The following is an 8,548-nucleotide window of genomic DNA, read 5'->3' on the forward strand; positions in this document are numbered from 1 at the left end:
AATCGTTATATGTATAAGATATATAACATATAAGACCGTTTACTTAAGTTCAATTAGTTAACCAGTGGACTGTACAGTCCGGAGAATATTAATGCATAATAAATGCTTACCTGCAACTATCTAAACACTTAAATAATACATACATATATAGTTTAATGTTATTACTTTTTGACTTTTGTCTTACTAGTTACTATGTATCTATGTTAAGACTCATAATATTTATACAACTGCCTGCTGAATTTACAAAGTATACAATATTATTGGAAATTTATTTCATTATATTATGCTCAGTTAATCAGTTTTGAAATTGTATGTGTATATGAAAATATTATAATATTAAACATTTTTGAATTCGGCGGCCAGAGATAAAATGTAATAAGTTGAATATTCTAATCCGAATTGATATGATGTTTTTCATCCATGATTGTGGTTTAGTGATATAAAACATTGTTTATCTATTGATATAACCGTTTGTATTTACTGTCTGATTTATATTTCATATCTTTTTGCAGTTTTATATTCGTATTTGTATTTAAATTTCAACTTTAAATTGTTTTCAAGTATTTTGAAATAGGAATGAAGTTTGTCTGTTAGTTTTTGTTTGATTATTTCCATTTCTGAATTATTCAGTGTTGTCCACGTACTAGTTGTCATAAACAGACTTTCGATCTCTTTATGGTGTGTAGTAGTGACATTTTATCCTCCAACCATTATACATAATTAACTGACAATTTTTTTTTAGATGGCAGTACAGCAGATCACTTAAGGATTGCTAAGACATGAATTAACGTTTCTAACACTTGACAAAGTTACAACATCCTACGTTGAAAATGGACTAGACGATACTGATAATAATAATGGTTTTATGCAAAGTACGAGTAATGGGTATAGAATATAATTGTGATTCAATTAATAGTAGTGTTACTAAAAGTCATGTAACCTTGACCATTATATTAAGTAATGATGCTTATTTACCATTATTAACTTTCATATTTTTCAGATTGCAGTGCAACAGATCACTCAAGGCTTGCTGAGCATGAATTAACATTTTTAGTGCTTGGAATAGTTTCAACATCCTATGTTTGATATGGATTAGAAGGTATTAATATTAATAATGGTGTTTTGCACGGTACGTGAATGAATGTAAATGATAGCAACATAATAGAAATGTAACAAAAAGTTAGTGTTATGAAACCCTTACCATTAGATTAAGTAAATGATTCTTATTTAGCATTATTAACTTCCATGTATTTCATTGATGATGATACTTCATAAACATTATAAAACATGCTTTTATATGATAATTTTGACTCGTATTTTAAATTCATATTTTTAATTGCATATAAAACTCTGTATTCTAATGTTGTTCTTTACCAATTTCACATTTTAACTGACTACATTTTTTCAGATTGCAGCACAGCAGATCTTTCAAGGCACGATGATACATGAATTACCATTTTTAGTAGTTGTGAAAATTTGGACATCCCATGTTGAAATTTGACTAGACAATACTGATAATAATAATAATAATAATAATGGTATTTTGCAAGGTACGTTTAATAATAACTGTACGTAATTGATAGCAACTTAATATTAGTGAAAAAAAAATTAGAATCATGAAACAAAGACCAATGAATTAAGTAAATGATTCTTATTTAGCGTTATTAACTTCCATGTATTTTTATTGATGCTGATACTTCATAAACACTATAAAACATGATTTAATATGATAATTTTAATGAGAATTATAAATTCCTATTTTTAACTTTTTATAGAAAAGTCAATTCTCAATTTAGCGTCTTGAAACCTTGACCACTAGATAGAGAATTGGTTTCTTATTTAGCATTTATTACTTTCATACATTTCATTTAAGCCAATACTTTATAAACTCTATAAAACTTGTTTTTTTATAATAATTTTGACGTATATTACTAATTCAAATATTTAATGGCTTATGAACCACTCAATTCTCAATTAATTCTCCATCAATTTTACATATTTAACTGACTACATTTATTTCAGATTACAGTGCAGCAGTTCACCCAAGGCTTGCTGAGACAGAAATTTGCATTCATACCACTTTGGGAAAGTATCAACATCTTATTTTGAAAATAAATTAGAAGATATTGATAGTGATATTGGATTTATGCAATGTGTGTGTAATGGTTATTGAATATAATTAATATCAAATTAATACTAGTGAAACAAAAAATTAGTATCATGAAACCAAGACCAATGAATTAAGTAAATGATTCTTATTTAGCATTATTAACTTGCATGTATTTTTGTTGATGCTGATACTTCATAAACACTATAAAACATGTTTTTATATGGTAAATTTGACGTATTTTACAAATTCATTTTTTTAATTGCTTATAAAATACTCAATTCTCATGTTAGTATCTTGAAACCTTGACCACTAGAAAGAGAATATGTTTCTTATTCAGGATTAATTACTTTCATACATTACATTTAAGCCAATGTTTCATAAACTCTATAAAACATGTTTTTATATGGTAAATTTGACGTATTTTACAAATTCACTTCATAAACACTATAAAACATGTTTTTATATGGTAAATTTGGCGTATTTACAAATTCATTTTTTTAATTGCTTATAAAATACTCAATTCTCATGTTAGTATCTTGAAACCTTGACCACTAGAAAGAGAATATGTTTCTTATTTAGCATTAATTACTTTCATACATTACATTTAAGCCAATACTTCATAAACACTATAAAACATGTTTTTATATGGTAAATTTAGAGTATATTAAAAATTCAAATTTTTTATGGCTTATGAAACACTCAATTCTCATGTTAGTATCTTGAAACCTTGACCACTAGAAAGAGAAATTGTTTCTTATTTAGCATTAATTACTTTCATACATTACATTTAAGCCAATGTTTCATAAACTCTATAAAACATGTTTTTATATGGTAAATTTGACGTATTTTACAAATTCATTTTTTTAATTGCTTATAAAATACTCAATTCTCATGTTAGTATCTTGAAACCTTGACCACAAGAAAGAGAAATTGAATCTGATTTAGCATTAATTACTTTCATACATTACATTTAAGCCAATGTTTCATAAACTCTATAAAACATGTTTTTATATGGTAAATTTAGCGTATTTTACAAATTCATTTTTTTAATTGCTTATAAAATACTCAATTCTCATGTTAGTACCTTGAAACCTTCACCACTAGAAAGAGAATATGTTTCTTATTTAGCATTAATTACTTTCATACATTACATTTAAGCCAATGTTTCATAAACTCTATAAAACTTCTTTTTATATGATAATTTTGGAGTATATTAAAAATTCAAATTTTTTATGGCTTATGAAACACTGAATTCTCAATTAATTGACATGAAACCAACACCATTAAATTATGTAAATGATTCTTATTTAACTTTATTAACTTCCATGTAATTCATTGATGCTTATACTTCATAAACACTATAAACATGCTTTTAAATGACAATTTTGACTCGTGTTATAAATTCATATTTTAAACTGATTATGAAACACTCATTTCTCAATTAATTCTCCACCAATCTTACAAATTTAACTGACTACATTTTTTCAGATTGCAGTGCAGCAGTTCACCCAAGGCTTGCTGAGACCGAAATTTGCATTCATACCACTTTGGGGAAAGTATCAACATCTTATTTTGAAAATAAACTAGAAGATACTGATAATAATATTGGATTTCTGCAATGTGTGTGTAAATGGTTATTGAATATAATTGGTAGCAACTTAATATAAGTGAAACAAAAAGTTAGTATCTTGAAACCAAGACCAATGAATTAAGTAAATGATTCTTATTTAGCATTAATTAGCATTACATAAATTTCATTTATGCCAATGTTTCATAAACTCTATAAAACTTGTTTTTATATGATAATTTTGGAGTATATAAAAATTCAAATTTTTTAATTGCTTATAAAATACTCAATTCTCATGTTAGTACCTTGAAACCTTTACCACTAGTAAGAGAATATGTTTCTTATTCAGGATTAATTACTTTCATACATTTCATATAATCCAATACTTCATAAACACTATAAAACATGTTTTTATATGATAATATTAATGTAAATTACAAATTCAAATTTTTTGTGGCTTATAAAATACTCAATTCTCATGTTAGTACCTTGAAACCTTCACCACTATAAGAGGAATTTGTTTCTTATTTAGCATTAATTACTTTCATACATTACATTTAAGTTAAATGTTTCATAACTCTATAAAACTTGTTTTTATATGATAATATTGGAGTATATTAAAAATTCAAATTTTTTATGGCTAATGAATATTTTCGTTCTCCTTATGGTGTGTAGTAGTGACAATTGGATTAAGTAAATGATTCTTTTTAGCATTATTAACTTCCATGTAATTCATTGATGCTGATACTTCATAAACACTATAAACATGCTTTTAAATGACAATTTTGACTCGTGTTATAAATTCATATTTTAAACTGCTTATGAAACACTCAATTCTCAATTAATTCTCCACTAATTTTACATATTTAACTGACTACATTTTTTTCAGATTGCAGTGCAGCAGTTCAATCAAGGCTTGCTGAGACAGGAATTTGCATTTATACCACTTTGGAAAATATCAACATCTTATTATGAAAATAAACTAGAAGATACTTATAATAGCAATAATGGTCTTTTGCAAGGTACGTGTAATAATAACCGTATGTAATTGATAGCAACTTAATATTAGTGAAACAAAAAGTAAATATCATGAAACCAAGACCAATGAATTAGGTAAATGATTCTTATTAAGCATTATTAATTCCATGTATTTCATTGATGCTGATACTTCATAAACACTATAAACATGCTTTTAAATGACAATTTTGACTCGTGTTATGAATTCATATTTTAAACTGCTTATGAAACACTCAATTCTCAATTAATTCTCCACTTATTTTACATATTTAACTGACTACATTTTTTTCAGATTGCAGTGCAGCAGTTCATTCAAGGCTTGCTGAGACAGGAATTTGCATTCATACCACTTTGGGAAAGTATCAACATCTTATTTTGAAAATAAACTAGAAGATATTGATAATAATATTGGATTTATGCAATGTGTGTGTAATGGTTATTGAATATAATTGATAGCAAATTAATACTAGTGAAACAAAAAATTAGTATCATGAAACCAAGACCAATGAATTAAGTAAATGATTCTTATTTAGCATTATTAACTTGCATGTATTTTTGTTGATGCTGATACTTCATAAACACTATAAAACATGTTTTTATATGGTAAATTTGGAGTATATTAAAAATTCAAATTTTTTATGGCTTATGAAACACTCAATTCTCATGTTAGTATCTTGAAACCTTGACCACTAGAAAGAGAAATTGGATCTGATTTAGCATTAATTACTTTCATACATTACATTTAAGCCAATGTTTCATAAACTCTATAAAACAAGTTTTTATATGGTAAATTTGACGTATTTTACAAATTCATTTTTTTAATTGCTTATAAAATACTCAATTCTCATGTTAGTATCTTGAAACCTTGACCACTAGAAAGAGAAATTGGATCTGATTTAGCATTAATTACTTTCATACATTACATTTAAGCCAATGTTTCATAAACTCTATAAAACATGTTTTTATATGGTAAATTTGACGTATTTTACAAATTCATTTTTTTAATTGCTTATAAAATACTCAATTCTCATGTTAGTACCTTGAAACCTTCACCACTAGAAAGAGAATATGTTTCTTATTTAGCATTAATTACTTTCATACATTACATTTAAGCCAACGTTTCATAAACTCTATAAAACTTGTTTTTATATGATAATTTTGGAGTATATTAAAAATTCAAATTTTTTATGGCTTATGAAACACTGAATTCTCAATTAATTGACATGAAACCAACACCATTAAATTATGTAAATGATTCTTATTTAACTTTATTAACTTCCATGTAATTCATTGATGCTTATACTTCATAAACACTATAAACATGCTTTTAAATGACAATTTTGACTCGTGTTATAAATTCATATTTTAAACTGCTTATGAAACACTCATTTCTCAATTAATTCTCCACCAGTCTTACAAATTTAACTGACTACATTTTTTCAGATTGCAGTGCAGCAGTTCACCCAAGGCTTGCTGAGACCGAAATTTGCATTCATACCACTTTGGGAAAGTATCAACATCTTATTTTGAAAATAAACTAGAAGATATTGATAATAATATTGGATTTATGCAATGTGTGTGTAATGGTTATTGAATATAATTGATAATAAATTAATAGTTGTGAAACAATTGTTATTTGTTATATATATGAATAAAAGATTAGTAAACACTTTTAGCTTGTAATTTTTATTCTTCTTATTTACCTATGCTATAAAAATCTTTTATTTAGACTATATATAAATGATAATTTGATAAAAATTACAAATTCACATTTTCAACTGTTTATAGAAGAATTAATCATTAAGTCGATATTAACACCAACAGAGGGCGGGAGGTTCCCCATACCATGGTCGACGGCTGACCTGCCACAGGAAGAATCTAGTTGGTTGTGAGCCGTTCACCGTTCCACTGCTCTCCGGAGTGGGGCGGTATATTTATTAGGCTTTTGACCGAATATCTTGTACATTTACGAAAGAATATTTATAATATCAACGAATTGTTCATATTTTACGCCCGAAGTTAACACAAGTCAGTGTCCTGATCCTCGACCAATGCATTAAGAAAATGATTTAAATTTATCATCAAATTCATATGGAAAAGGGGTATTTTTCAGTTATTGTACAAGTGTATTCTTTTTTTAAAAGTACAAAACATTCTGTTAATTTGTACAATCTTTTATGGCTTATCATAATTATTATTTGTTATCATCTGTTTATGCTTAAATTTCGTATCTTTTTACAGTTTTACATTCGTACTTGTGTTAAAGTTTCAACTGTAAATAGTTTTCAATTATTTTGTATTAAAAATGAAGGTTGTCTGTTAGTTTTTGTTTTGATTGTTTCAATTTCTAAATTATCCAGTGTTGTCCACGCACTAGTTGTTATAGAATTATTTTCGTTCTCCTTATGGTGTGTAGTAGTGACAATTGGATTAAGTAAATGATTCTTTTTTAGCATTATTAACTTCCATGTAATTCATTGATGCTGATACTTCATAAACACTATAAACATGCTTTTAAATGACAATTTTGACTCGTGTTATAAATTCATATTTTAAACTGCTTATGAAACACTCAATTCTCAATTAATTCTCCACTAATTTTACATATTTAACTGACTACATTTTTTTCAGATTGCAGTGCAGCAGTTCAATCAAGGCTTGCTGAGACAGGAATTTGCATTTATACCACTTTGGAAAATCAACATCTTATTATGAAAATAAACTAGAAGATACTTATAATAGCAATAATGGTCTTTTGCAAGGTACGTGTAATAATAACCGTATGTAATTGATAGCAACTTAATATTAGTGAAACAAAAAGTAAATATCATGAAACCAAGACCAATGAATTAGGTAAATGATTCTTATTAAGCATTATTAATTCCATGTATTTCATTGATGCTGATACTTCATAAACACTATAAACATGCTTTTAAATGACAATTTTGACTCGTGTTATAAATTCATATTTTAAACTGCTTATGAAACACTCAATTCTCAATTAATTCTCCACTTATTTTACATATTTAACTGACTACATTTTTTCAGATTGCAGTGCAGCAGTTCATTCAAGGCTTGCTGAGACAGGAATTTGCATTCATACCACTTTGGGAAAGTATCAACATCTTATTTTGAAAATAAACTAGAAGATATTGATAATAATATTGGATTTATGCAATGTGTGTGTAATGGTTATTGAATATAATTAATAGCAAATTAATACTAGTGAAACAAAAATTAGTATCATGAAACCAAGACCAATGAATTAAGTAAATGATTCTTATTTAGCATTATTAACTTGCATGTATTTTTGTTGATGCTGATACTTCATAACACTATAAAACATGTTTTTATATGGTAAATTTGGAGTATATTAAAATTCTAATTTTTTATGGCTTATGAAACACTCAATTCTCATGTTAGTATCTTGCAACCTTGACCACTAGAAAGAGAAATTGGATCTGATTTAGCATTAATTACTTTCATACATTCATTTAAGCCAATGTTTCATAAACTCTATAAACAAGTTTTTATATGGTAAATTTGACGTATTTTACAAATTCATTTTTTTAATTGCTTATAAAATACTCAATTCTCATGTTAGTATCTTGAAACCTTGACCACTAGAAAGAGAAATTGGATCTGATTTAGCATTAATTACTTTATACATTACATTTAAGCCAATGTTTCATAAACTCTATAAAAACATGTTTTTATATGGTAAATTTGACGTATTTTACAAATTCATTTTTTAATTGCTTATAGAGAATATGTTTCTTATTCAGCATTAATTACTTTCATACATTTCATTTAATCCAATACTTCATAAACACTATAAAACATGTTTTATATGA

General features: G+C 26.2%; 1 long non-coding RNA gene across 2 annotated transcripts; it reads left to right on the plus strand.

Moving 5' to 3' along the window:
* The first annotated feature begins 613 nt into the window (after positions 1-613).
* LOC113558958 lies at positions 614-1,277 on the plus strand. Of its 2 annotated transcripts, none has more exons than XR_003405773.1 (3): positions 614-678; positions 743-885; positions 1,001-1,277. It is a non-coding gene; the product is annotated as an uncharacterized LOC113558958 (long non-coding RNA). The 2 variants fall into 2 exon arrangements; XR_003405772.1 differs by having other exon boundaries at positions 743-872.
* The last annotated feature ends 7,271 nt before the right edge of the window (positions 1,278-8,548 follow it).

Source organism: Rhopalosiphum maidis, chromosome 3, assembly GCF_003676215.2.
Source record: "Rhopalosiphum maidis isolate BTI-1 chromosome 3, ASM367621v3, whole genome shotgun sequence".
Lineage (NCBI taxonomy): Eukaryota > Metazoa > Arthropoda > Insecta > Hemiptera > Aphididae > Rhopalosiphum > Rhopalosiphum maidis.